Source organism: Caloenas nicobarica, chromosome Z (genome assembly GCF_036013445.1).
Source record: "Caloenas nicobarica isolate bCalNic1 chromosome Z, bCalNic1.hap1, whole genome shotgun sequence".
Taxonomy (NCBI): domain Eukaryota; kingdom Metazoa; phylum Chordata; class Aves; order Columbiformes; family Columbidae; genus Caloenas; species Caloenas nicobarica.
Window position 1 is genome coordinate 97,207,278 of NC_088284.1, and position 13,219 is coordinate 97,220,496.

General features: G+C 43.6%; 1 protein-coding gene across 3 annotated transcripts in view; it reads left to right on the plus strand.

The window, feature by feature from the left end:
• Positions 1–5,821: 5,821 nt before the first annotated feature.
• Positions 5,822–13,219, plus strand: part of ZZZ3 (zinc finger ZZ-type containing 3) — a 58,667-nt gene continuing 51,269 nt past the window's right edge. For 2 of the 3 annotated variants that reach the window (XM_065657206.1, XM_065657208.1), the window contains exon 1: positions 5,822–5,942. The gene's annotated coding sequence lies outside the window, so the exon portion shown is untranslated. Of the gene's footprint in view, positions 5,943–6,402; positions 6,445–13,219 lie in introns of those variants that run through there. The other variant, XM_065657207.1, reaches the window with a different exon arrangement.

Here is a 13,219-nt window from a genome sequence, read left to right on the forward strand (position 1 = left end):
GACGTCCTGGTTACTATGGTGATATGCGGCTTTCCCCCTTACCCCCCCGCCCAGGTTTCTGTTAAAATGCCAAACCCAGATGAACAGAGATCCAGCACTTGCTCATGCTGTGAATGCAGGTTTGTTTCCACCGATGCGCGTGCCTTCTCTTTAGGACCAGAAGTAAGATTACTTGGAGATTTTCAGCTATAGAAACAGAAATGCACTCATACATGTCAAAGTGCTCATTGATTGGCAGATATTAATTCAGTTAAATGATATTTTCAATTAAATTTCTAGTCTAGTACTGGGGGTTTTATATTTAGACTGACTTTACAATTTAACTGTAGAAGCAAGAAATAAGACATGTATTTAGTTATGAAGTCTTATTTGGTGTCTTAGATTCTGAATAATTTCCAGTAGGGAAATGTACTCTTTCTTACCTTGTTTGTTTGTAGTATAATTAATTTGCTTTCCAACAAAGCCAAGTGGTCAAGGTAATTTGTCTCTTTAACTACATCAGTAGCAATCTGAACTTCATGTGTGACCTTGACTTTGCACACTCAAGTGCAGGGGCCTGTCTTCCTGGGCTCTTTACCTGTACCTTTTGCAGTATCTACAGAAATTGAGGCACTTCCTGGGATTCTGCTCTGCACGCATCTTCCAGAAGATGTTAAGCTTTCTGATCGCACTGTTAACCTAAATCTGAAAAGTGCCTACCCTCCACTTCAGATTTGAGCCCTGAACAGAGATCTCTCCTTTTTAAACCATCAGCAGTGCTGGTGTCCACTCCTGTGTGATGGCAATTAGGTTTAAATAAAAATTCAGTCTTTCATATCCTGTATGGAAGGGCCCTAATCACAGGCTACACTTGTCTTTAAAACACTTTTCAGTTTGGAACAAAAAAATGTGTGTAAAGGCTAGGCAGAAATGTGCTGGGTCTTTTTGTTTGTTTGACGTAGACACTTACATCTTACTTGAAAACTTTTGTGTTTTTCTTGTTTATATTGAACATACTACATGCTGTTCAGTTTGAGTAACAATAGAGCCCTGTATTGTGGTCTTGGACCTGATGGAATATGCAAGGCAGTCAAGACAGTAACAGGGATATTCCGTGACCTGACATATCTTTAGGTAGTTTGGACATAACTGAAAGTATTAATGCAGAACCACCAATACCTGAGAGTGCTCTATCTCTATACATGTATCAAAGGGAAGTTTCTAAAGGAGAGGGGAAAGAGAAAAGTGATTGTCTGGACAGGAATTCATAACATCTGTAAAGGGTAAAACTCCCAGGGTAAGCTAGCTAACTCTTAAAAGTCAGTGCTGATGTGAACACTCTAGTAAGGTAACTTAATATGGACTTCAATTTTTCAGTAACCTTAGGCAAAAACACCTGTGCCCTTATATGTCCAGCTCCCATTCTAATCCCATTTAGTTAAAACTTCCCTGTCTCACATGTGTGAAATCTTCTAGAACCTAGAAGGCTCTGGACTGCTGTTTTCTTGAAGCCTGAGTCAAATTTTATACACTAGAATAATAACTTGCTCAAAGTCACTGAAATAAAGCAAATTTTAAAGTACAGTGGCTTGAAATGTTTTAGCCACCGATATTTCAGTTTTGAAATATAAAACCTCACTCTTGAGCATTAAAAAGTAGAATATATTCTGAAAAACAAGGAGCTTCCTTCTTGCTATACTGCTTTTATGTTTAATGAGTTCCAATCTGGAATATTTTTTAATAATGCACTACAGTCTAGCTATCATTTAATATCTACCTGACTTTGAAGCCTCTACTGAAATGTGTAAAAGGCATGTAAATGGAATACCTCATGAGGAAGGAGTGGTTATACATTGTGTGAATATAGCCTAATGAATTTAATTATTGCATATAAATATCAGATCTCGACTGCAAACTTTTAGACCAATTGGGGTTAGATTGCCCCTACTTTAAATATATGAGCATAAAATGGGAATAAACTAATAACTTTAACTGTGTCAGCAGAAAATGGTCTTAACGCTGTTAAAAACATGTTGGGTTTGGTTTGGGGTTTTTTTGTGTTTTGTTTGGGGTTTTTTTTTTTTCGCTCAACAAAAACTTCCCTTTTATAACTTCAAGGTATTTTCTGTAACTATCTGTTGTTGGAACTTTCTTCTCAAGAATGCAAATGCTGTTTCTTTTTTTCTTTTAGAAATATGTAAATGCAAAATCCCAAAAAATTATTGACATGGTAAAGTAATTAGTGCAGAGACTTCTGAGTGTTGTGCTAAGCCAACTCGCATCCAGTCCAGGACTGTTCATTAGGTTTGGGCTGTTCTGTGGGAGTTGACCCTCCTGAACCTAAGCTGGCTTTAGAAAAACTCTGCTCTTGGCTAGGGCTCACTGTGCAGCCACCCAATTAATTCCACACAACCAGCCAGTCCTACAGAGCTGCCCTTGAGTCAGAACAAATAAGCTTGAGCTGAATTCTGGAGATGAATGCAGCTGTAATCTTCCTCATCCTGCATGCCCTCTTTAAGACCCAGTGTAGATCTCGAGCTGTAGCCAAGAACATAAGCCCTGTTTTAACTGCAGTGTTGGGTAGCGAGCAGGATTAGCTGGCTAATGCTGTTGTTGGGGCATGGCTGGTGTAAAGAGACCAGAGCAGCTGTCACAGAACTAACCCAGATGTTCTTAGGAACAACTTCTCAATTGTGCTGCATTGTGAAGAGTGAACTTCGTTTATCTTTTGTTAGGAAAAAAATCACATTTAATTTGCTCTAATAATAGAAGAAGTAATTAAGCTATTTCATGGATTGAGATTGATGAAGCTGTTACATTTCTACCTAAGCTGGCCCTTGTAGTCCTAGGCAGTTCTCTATGCACAAACATGAGCTGAGGTTTCAGTGACGTGGAGGGATATAAAACATCTCAGCTCCTGATTTTGTAGAAGGTGCTGACTTGGGGGCTGATGTAGTATTTTTTTAGCTTGTCCCGTTGCAACATGCTGACAAGCTGTCATTGACACCATTTTCCCTTGATCAGAATAGTGGTGGGGGTTCTTTTGTTGTTCTTTGTTTTTACAACCAACATTGAGACCAGAGAAATTGTTCTTGCCCTATAAATGAGTAATACTCAAGACTGCCCATAATAAATGCAGCTACCAATTATTGATACAAGATAGATGCGGTAGCACAGAGGAAACTGCAGCCACAGGACTTGGGAATGTGATGTAGTTTGGGCAGGGTACGTGAGGAGCAAGGGAGACTGGAATTGAAAATGTATTGGAGAAAGCAATGTGCTGCTAGGCAGGAGCATGTTCCTTTAGACTTGGCAATTATTTAAAAGCTGCTGTAGGATACCGTGGGGAAGGAGCTGCAGGACAGCAAGAGTGGAAGAAAGAGATTTTGAACTGTGGGGACAGAGTGGATGTAGAGCCCCAGATAGCTTCAAACTTCTCCAGGTTGAAATGTGAATTCTCTTGGGTGGAGGTCTTAGTAAACCTGCTTGATCTCAGTCCTTACTACACAGGGACTGCATTTTTCTTCTTTGCATATTGTTAATTTTTCTCTGGAAGGTTAGCTGAGCCAAACTAAACTACCCTGTAGAGACACAATGGCTGGATTCGATCCAGGGCAAAGCAGGGGGTATGTAGAGGTGGGACAGGAGCCTCGGGAATGTCCCTTTCATTAGCAGCAACCATCACCTGGAACATCACACCATCAACACCAGTTGCTCTTTGTTATCACACCATCACTAGATGTTATTTGCTTCTTGGGCAAAATGGCAGACTGAATCCTCTTCAGTGAATTCAAAGCAAATCCTGGTGTAGGGTGTGGTTAGACAATACAGTTCAACTGGTTTAATCCTGTTGCCAAAAAGTTACTGCTGCCAAGAGGATTGTCTCGTTCCTCCCCTCTGCTGGCAACACTCTCTCATGCCAACCTCTCCTGCTGACTCTTTTGTTGGTCTCCACGGTGAGCCAATGCAGTTTATTTTCTAGCTGAAAACAAACACCAGAAACAGGAAATGTTTCTCGGTGGTTTAGGAAGTCCAACTGGTTCACCATATGTGTAGATGAGCACCAGAGTGGGCAGTGGGAAAGCCTGTGGGCCCAGGAAGGTCCAGGGGAAAGGGTGCTGCTGTGGGTGGGTGGGTGGGTCAGGGCAGCTCTGCTGCTCAACTGCCCCCTAAACAGCCATGGGAATTTGCGGGGGGGGGAATCGATTTTGCACTGAAACAGCTGAGAACTATGTTCTCCTGTGAAGGCACTAAAACTTGTCTGAAATGCAATAATATCTTTAGCCACTGCAGCTGTTCAGCTAAGTGATGATATTTCTAAATGGATGGCAATTCACAACATTTTAGTACTTACAGCTGCTCCTGCAATAATGCAAAAAGCTCCATTCCTCTTTCAGATTTAGGCACAGAGACAGAAGACTGCATGAGAACAGTGGCATAGATACAAAGAGAAAAAAAAAAAAAACAAAAACCAAAACCAAACTTCCTTCTCTATCTTGTGGGATTTCGGTTGTTTTGAATGTGATCACAGGAGAAGACTTCCAAGTCAGCAAGGCACAGAGAAAAGTGAGAACTGCTTGGCAAAGTGGAAAAGCTACTGAGGTTTTTCTGCAGGCTCTGGCATTGCAGAATGAGTGTATGACTAGACTTGCAATTTGGGCAATTCGGATTTTATTAAATCTACTTTCTTCACAAAAGTATCAGTCAGTTGAATTACCATGCAGTAACTACTTTTAAAAGCAATTGAAAGTAGACTCCAGTACTTAGCCTTCTGTTACAGAAAACTGTTTTAGTTTAGGAATTTCTAGCAATTTGGAAAGTTAATTGTTCTTAATTGAACGGTTCTTGAATTTCATTAGTATTTAACAGGAAACTTGAGTCTTTTGTGTTTCTTGGCTGCACAAAGCTCTTCCAGATGCGTTCTAACCGTGGTGTATGAGGAAAAACACACCGAGCAGTTACAAAGATAGTAGGAGAGGCACAGTACTTCCTCTCCCTCCATAGTACAGAAATAAACCCGCGCAGACTGTGTGTGGTAACTCTTGGTGATCACATATATATTAGCGGAGACGGCTACCAAAACTAAGAGATGTGACAGCAAGACTGGTTCATTTTTAGGTACGGTCTAGAGAGCTGGAGTGCCCGACGGTGCCAGTTCCTGAGGCACCGCTTGAACTGAGAAAGCCCCCAGACAGCTCTGGAAATTGTCCAGGAGCCGCGAACGCAACAGCCCCACTTCGGGGCAGAAGCCTGGCTGTGGAGGCAGGCGCCACCTCCAGAGGCACAACCGCCGCGTCCGGCCCGGGAGGCAGCACCTCCAGCGGGCAGGACGCTGCCCCCAGCGCTGCTGCCGCCCCTCCTCGTTCCCACCCGCAGCAAACCTGCAAGTCACCCGGCTCCGGCCGGCTCCCCCCGCTGCCGGCGCGGCTCGGCGCCAGAGCAGCGCGCCGGAGGGGGCGGCAGGCGGGACGGCCGCGGCGCTGCCCGGCCCGGCGGGAGCACCCACAGCCGCCGGGTGCCGCGCCGCTCTCCTCCTCCTCCGGCCGAGCAACGCGGGGCTCCGTCCCGCAGGGCGCCCCGCCAGACACCTGCCCCAGCGCACGGGGGACGCGTCCCGTCCGCCCCCACCGCGCACGGCCGGCCCTCCCCGCGGGGCACGCCCGAGCGCGGCGCCGCTCGGCTGCCTCCCCCGCCCGGGGGCAGCGGGCCGCCCCCCGGCCGTTGGCCGCGGCCGCCGGCAGGCCTGGCCGGGCGCCTCCGCCCTCTGCCAGCAGGCGGAGCTGCAGGGAGCGGGTCCCCGCCGCAGCGGCTGGAGGGGGAGGGGAAGGAAGCGGAAGGAGCCGCCGCCGCGCTGAGGGGAGCAGGCGCTGTGCGGAGCCGCCGCTGCCTGGTGCGGGCAGCACGGAGGGAGCGAGCCGCTCACGGGGCTGCGCGGGCCGGCCGCGCCGAGGAGCGGGCGCCAGGTGAGGGCTCGGGCCCGGGCGTGGGCCCGGCCCCGGGGGAAGGGGGACCCGGATGGTGCCGAGTTCGGAACCCGCGAGGGGAGGGGGAAGGAGGGGAGGGAGGAGGAGGAGGAGGGAATGAGAGGGGGGAAGCCCCCACGTGACCAGCGCGTGCGGGGAGGAGGTGGCGGCTCGCGCGCCTCGTTCGAATCAGCTGGTCCGCGGCGGCGCCTCGTGCGCTTGCGCGGCGGCCCCGCCCCCTCCCCGAGCGTTACGTGGGTGTCCGTGCGCGCGCCCGCCTTGACACAGCGGGGCCGGGGACACGTGCGCGGCGCCGCGGCCGCCATGTTGGGGCTGAGCTGAGTGCGGGCGGTGCGCGTGCGCGCGCGCGGGGCCGGGCCGGGTCGCGGGGAGGGGGGGGGGGGCGCGCGCGCGCGGAGGGGTAAGGAAATCTCGCGAGGTCGCGCCGTCCCTGCGGGAGCGGGCCGGCTGCGGGATGGCGGCGCGGCGCTGGGCGTGCTGGGTAATGGTAACGGGGGCCCGGGGGCGGGGACCCTGGGACCTGCCTCCTCCCCGCCATCGTGCCCCGGGCCACACGGGGAGCGGGGCGGGGTTGGGCGCCCCGGGGAAGCGCGACTGGCTCCGCTCCGTTCCGTTCTCTCCTCCCCCCCGCCCCGGCCCTGCCCCGCTTCACCTCAGCTCACCTCACGCCCGCCCCTCGCAGCGCACGGGCCGCGCCGCCCCCCCCGGCCCGGCTCTCCAGGGCAGCGCGGGCTGCCGGGCCGGGCCGGCTCCCAGCGCTCTGCGCCTCTCCCCCCGCGGCCGCACCGCCTGTGCCCCCGGGCCCTCCAGCCAGGGGTGCCGGGTGGCAGCGGTGCTGCTGGCGCCGTCTGGGATGGGCGGCGCGCCGCGCCCCGCGGAGCCCGCTGCTGCCCCCCGGTTGTCCCCGCCGTGTCGCCCGCGGGACGGGCTGCCCCAGTGCCCCGCGCTGACTGGGCTGTGCCTCTGGCTGCCTCAGTCTGGGGTAACATCCATGGGTGCTTTGGCCCTTCCTCGACCAACGTGCAGCCCTGGGCCGTGCCCTGGTCCCCCACAAGCACTTCATGGTGGTTTTGCTGTCTCGGGTCGCTTTCCACGTCTGTGCCATGCTGCTGCTTCTGTTCTCACTGAGGTTTCTGCTGTTGATCCCAGAGTGCTCCAGCCCTGTAGGAATGCTGATGTTTGAGGATGCAGGAGTCCGAAAGGAGAGATACTTAACATCACAAATCTCATCTCTCCTGAGGCTGTGATATATGTCCCGTTATATCCCAAACTTGTAAAATACATTTGTTTTCTCTTGTGTTTGGAAAAAATAATTCCAGTAGTATACAAACTTCCCAGCTCAGCAATGTCCCCTTTGTCTCCTAGTCCTGATCTCTCTTAAGGGAGAGCATATGGTTCTGCTGCTTCCTTATGGTGTTTTGTATTCCACCCCTGATTATCCAGGAATGCTGGCAGTTTTTGTAGTCTTGGAGTATAACTCTTCAGTTTACTAATCTACTTTTTAGGCTGCCACATAACCGATACTAATTTTTTGTAAAAGAATATGTTCTTTAGGCTTTGATGTTCCAGGCTTTATTTTGGAAATATGCATGCAGTCATTATTAAAGAAATTATAGTAGCTCTTCAGTAGTTGTACATATATTTGCATGTTTTCCATTGACCTTGTCATTATTACTGTACTAATAACATAGTGATTGTTTACTGAGGTTTTTAAGGTGAAGCTCTAAGTGTATTCTATATTTCATATTAAATACTACCTTGTGCAACCTTTTCAGAATATGCTTTTTGGTTGTATTTGTAACATGTGGTTAGATATTATGCTTTTCCCTACCTCCTAGCTGCTATAAGGATTGGTGATCCAGTAAGGACTGGTAGATTTGAGGCTACCAACGTTTGATTATTTTCATAAGCGAGTATAACTTCTCAGAAAATAAGCTGACAAGTTACTTTTGCAGTTTGTTTTCAAGTATCTTATAATCTTGTACTGTGATTCAGATTAATAATACTATATTTGCTTAATGAGAAGTGGAAAAAAGTTTAAGGAAAAAAAATAAGGTGTGTGTTAAACAGTAGGGGAGAAAAATGCAGTCCTTCTAAAGTAAAGAGTGTGTGGTAAAATGTTTAAAAAAATAGCTATCAGGTGAAATTTTCACCCAAGTGAAGTCACTCATGAAACTCCCGTTGCCTTAGAAGAGGTTAGCAGTTAGTAATTTACTTTAACATGTGACTTCTGGCAAGTCATTCAGAACCTGAACAACTTTGGTTGCAGGCTTTCTCAAGTGCTGTCATGTTTATTTCATAAAAACATTCTGTGTCTTGAATTTACAGTAAGGCTTTTTGTGAAGGACTGTTACACAGTACAACCCTGTGTGTCAGTAAGGAGCAGCAGTTATGACTTTAAATTGAAATACTGTTGATAATTTATGTGTCTAGCTATTTAGTCCAATATAGGTAGTTGTTGCAATTCTCAGTTGTACCACTATTAACTGAAATGATTTTTCCTTTGCATTGCTCACCCGAAGTATATAATTGCTAAGAGATATGTAGTATTAAATAGCTTAGTTACTAAGCTATTTAGTCATGAAGTTCAATTGTATGTTTTGTGTCATAATTTTTCAACATTTCTGGAAAAAGAGACATAGCAAATAGGATTTTTTAGCTCAGTGGTATTACACGTTTAATGTGCAAAAGTGACTAGATCTCGGTTTCACAAAATTTGGGGATGTATGGGCTTCTGTTCTGCAGCTGAACAGCACATGACTGCTCTGGTATTTATCAGTGTTTCTAACATACTTGTGTAGTGAGATTCTAGTCTGCTGCCCATAGTCTCATAGAGAACGAAAGCTTCACTCTTCCAGGATTTCCAAGAGATTTAAGGATTTATTTTTTTTTTTTTTCTCTGGTTCTTCCAGATCATTCTAGGTACTTTGGGTATGTTGACTTCTGGTCAGTAAGAGTTGTGTGGTGGATACAAGGTGGTAAGACTTCACTCTGCTCTTTTACTGCCTTGTTCGATATGGAAAATAAGAAATATTTTCTTAATGTTTCTAAAAGTACCTGGAAAGTTGGAGCAGAAGTCCTTGCAGTCAGTCTTACTTGTTGTGGGTTTGGGGGTTTTTGTTCTTGTTTTTTAAATTAGTCTTTCATACTTGAAAAGCTCTCTTTGAAGTCTTCAGGGCTAATATACCGGGGTTTGCTTTGTTTTGGTTTTCCCAAAAATGGAAGTCTTTGCATTGTGTGGAAACTGATGATACAGGTCTATCCAGTCATAACCAGATTTGCAAGAGATAACTTATTTTTCAAGTATTCAATGCTTGCTTATATCCATAGATTTACATTGCATATGCGGTTCTAGGAATACAGTACTTTAAGACCTCTTGCTCCCTTTCTTTAGGCTTAGTTTAAATGTACTTAGATTATTCCAGACAGATATTTGTAGCCTCGAACAAGAAAAATTCTGCCACATCTGTAGGTGGGAGTGAAGTTGCAGAAAGTGAGAAACTTTCTCACTTCTGTGGTGAGGAAGTTTTTTTTTTTAGTCTCCAAATTAAGTGTTCTTTGCTGGAAATCAAGCTGATGATTATAAGAACTTACCTTCAGTAAACTTTACACTGTAACAGTTAAGTGTGTATTGTTCTATTAGTTGTAAGAACATTGTAAATGTGGTTTTTGCTTCAAAAACTGCCTTGGTTGTAGAAGAGCAGTCATGAGAGTTTGTTTTAGTTTTGTGAAGACCTTCTTTCTGTCTGAGTAACTCATAAAACACTTAAGAAATGCAGAGCTGAACATTAAATAGTGTGATCTCTTATTGGGCACTGCTTTTCAAACAAAAAGACTTTTCAAAAGGTTCTCTGATTAGGTGCTGCTTGTAATCAAAACACTCGGGTTTGCTTTTGTAGCATAATAGGTCGATAACTTGTGCAGTTTGCATTCAAAATTTGTGTATTGGTTACAAGTATGCATTTAACTACTTTACCTTATATAGACAATTTGTCATACAGGAGGTTTTTATATCTTCAGACAAAAAGCTTTGTAGCTTAATTTACAATAACTGTTCTTTAAATTTACTTTAATGTCTTGGGCTTATAATGAATTCAGTTAAACATAGAAATGCAGAAAGATCAGCTAGTCCAGTCCTCTGCCCTTTGGAAGTGTACTGAGATAATTCCCTCTGATGATGAAATTCCTCTTTGTGTTGCTTGTTTCAGCAGCTCATCACCCCATGGTTGAAGTTTTACCTGATACTCAATATAATTATCTTTGCTTTCCATTAAGCTGATTGCTTTGTGTCGTCTTGCTTCAGAAAACAGTTGATTCTCCTGTAGTGATGTTTTATCTATTAGATTGCCATTAGCTGTTTTCCGTATTTTCTGGTCTGCTGAACTTCATCACAGGACATAGAAATATGAATGTTGGCAAGATAGACAATTTGATTGTCCAAGATTTAGAGGTGTTTTTACTACTACTAATTTAAACACAAATATTTGTTTTGATTAGTGAGTGCACATATGCCAGCCAAACTAGTGGTCAGAAAGGTAAAAGGTTACCTTTTAGAGAATATGTCAGTAGTAGAGCAGTGAGATTTTGTCAGTCTTTTACAGCTTTGTCATGAGAAATACTTAATTGGTGTCACGAAAATGTAGTGATTCGAACTTTGTTTAAAACACTTATTGTAGTTAGAAAATTTAAAAGTCAAAAAGGAAACGAGTGTTCTTCAGAGTTTGTTGGTACATAAATGGTAGCATCCCGCTTTTTGTTGTTTTTTGTTTTATTGGTGCATATATATAAAGATATGTGCGTAAGATCTGAATTTTTCAGAGCTAGTGATTTTTTTGTGTGAATTGAACCGCCTCTGTAGTGTATCTAATATAGGAAAGATAAACAGGGATATAGCCCAAATTCAAAGTTGGAGGAGCGATGCAACTGGGTTACTGTGCCACATACAAATACATTAAAGGAGGAGGAGAATAGTAGAGCCTCCTCTGTATATTTGTATTTGAAAGATACTTGGCCTATACAGTAGTGTCGAAGTTAGGAGTTTTATCTCCACAGCTGAAGAATCTTTAAACACTAAAAATAGATACCGTGAGAGAACATGTACCATGCTGGTTAGTTACTTATTAATTACATGCTCTAAGGACATTTCGAATTGAAGGCATGCATTGAGTGGAATTGTGCAGGTGTATTTTCTGAATTTAATCCTGTTTAGTCTTTCAATTTGTGACCTGGGTGAGAGACCAAAGCAGATTCAGTAACTGCCTGGACAGTACAAATCTGGGAAGGAATACAAGCACCAGAGTATAAAATGGTCTTGACAAATTGGATGAATGATGTGAACTACATGGGATGCAGTTCAGTAAAGAGAAACACAAAATAGTATGTTTGGTTAGCAACAGTAAACTTAAATATGGGAAACAACTGGCTGGGTGACAGTTGTGTAAATAAGTAGCTGTATCACAAAATGAACACAAAGCAGTCATGACAGTTCTATAAAAAACCAAGTCATATTGGGATATATGAACAGGATTGTTGGTGCATGTAAGATATGAAATTTTTATCGGTGGAAGGCCTCAAGATGATGTACCGTCTCCATTTTTTGTTACTCCTCTTAAAATAGCTTTGGGTCAATTGAAGAGTATTTAGAGAAGAGTTGCAATAACGACCTTTGAGGAAGAACTGAAAGAATTGCACTTGTTCAGTCTATAGCAGAGATGGGGAGACATAATAATAGGCTTAAAATACGGTAACAATTGCTACAGAGAAGAATGTAATAAACTGTTCTCTCTAGGTAGGGTAAGAAATAATGGTCCTAAAGAGCACAAAAGGAGATTTCAATGTTAGAAAAAACTTTGCAGCTCTGTGGATAGATAATCACAGGGTTAAATATCTGAGGGAGGTAATGGGATATCTGTTGCTGAAAATGCTGTAGAAGAGGTTAAATAACCTCCTTTTAGAGGTGATTCAGGTATACTTGGTCTGTCCTTAGCACAGGAAGTAGGTTGACTTGTCAGCATTAGGTCTGTCCATATTTTTATGATTTTTGTAATTTTAATGGCTGTGATATATTAAAAAAAATCAGTGATGTGACAGTTTCTAAGATTTAGGGGTTTTATAAAGTATTTATTAAAGTAATGTAATCTTGAAAATAACTTTAATAGAGTCTTCACTGTAGATTTAATATCTTTGACTTACCTTTATATGTTTTTTATGATCCAGTAGAAATAAACTGAGCCAGACTCAAAGTCCTTCAGAAGGGTTCGTTGAAGAGAAGCAAAGTTCAAAAGATTAAATCCAGGGAGCCAGGGAATCAGGTGCGTTCCAGGCTCTGAAACAGAGCAAATCCTGCAACTTCACCTTCTTTCTGTAAAATAGAGATAACAGTTATTATCTGAGGGATGTACTTCGAGGAATAATCATAACTTATAAAGTAACTTCATGTTCCTGGACAGTTTGTTATATAAATATGATGTTATTTAAAATTGATTTGTGTTCTGTGAATTAGAAATAGATTTCAGTCTGTCATGCTCATTGCTATGTAATAGTCACAACATGGAAAAGCCTGAATAGAAATGTATCCTTTCTACTACATATACTAGTTTCAAACAAGATATCTCCTTTGAGATTTTTTAGGTAATTTTAAAATATTGGATTAAATTGAAAGAACTAGCCTTGACACAAATGAGTTGTTAAATATTTCTAGGGTTAAAAGTATGGGACAATTTGATAAAACCGTGTTTTGAATCAAATTCAGTTTAATTAATTATTCTGCGCTTTTTCTATTAAAAATCAACTGCCTGTATTCCAGGTGACATTGTTCAAGCTTTTCTGATTTTTGAAATTTGACAAAGCTGCCTGGGGCTTAATGCCGAATGAAGGGTAGGCTCCGTATCACGTGTGTATGTACTCCGTAATTGGGAAAAAAGTTAAACAAATTCTATCACATTCTCAACGTTTAAAAAGAGTGTAGAGGATTTAGATAAAGTAATGCTTTCAATCCATTACTGCCTAATTGTAATTAGGCTTTGAGGGTATTTTTCTATCTCACCAGTTATATGGATTAAACTTTACATATACTTGAACTTCACAGGCTATAATTATTCTGTTTGGTGTAGTTGATGTGAAATTGGTCACTAAAGCAGTGGGAAACAAAGTGTTAGTAACTGACATGGCACTGGGTTTAGATCCTGATGCAATGTTTGCTACATGTACTTGCAAATGCAGCAGGACCTGATGGAAGTTAATTCTAACGTTTTTGT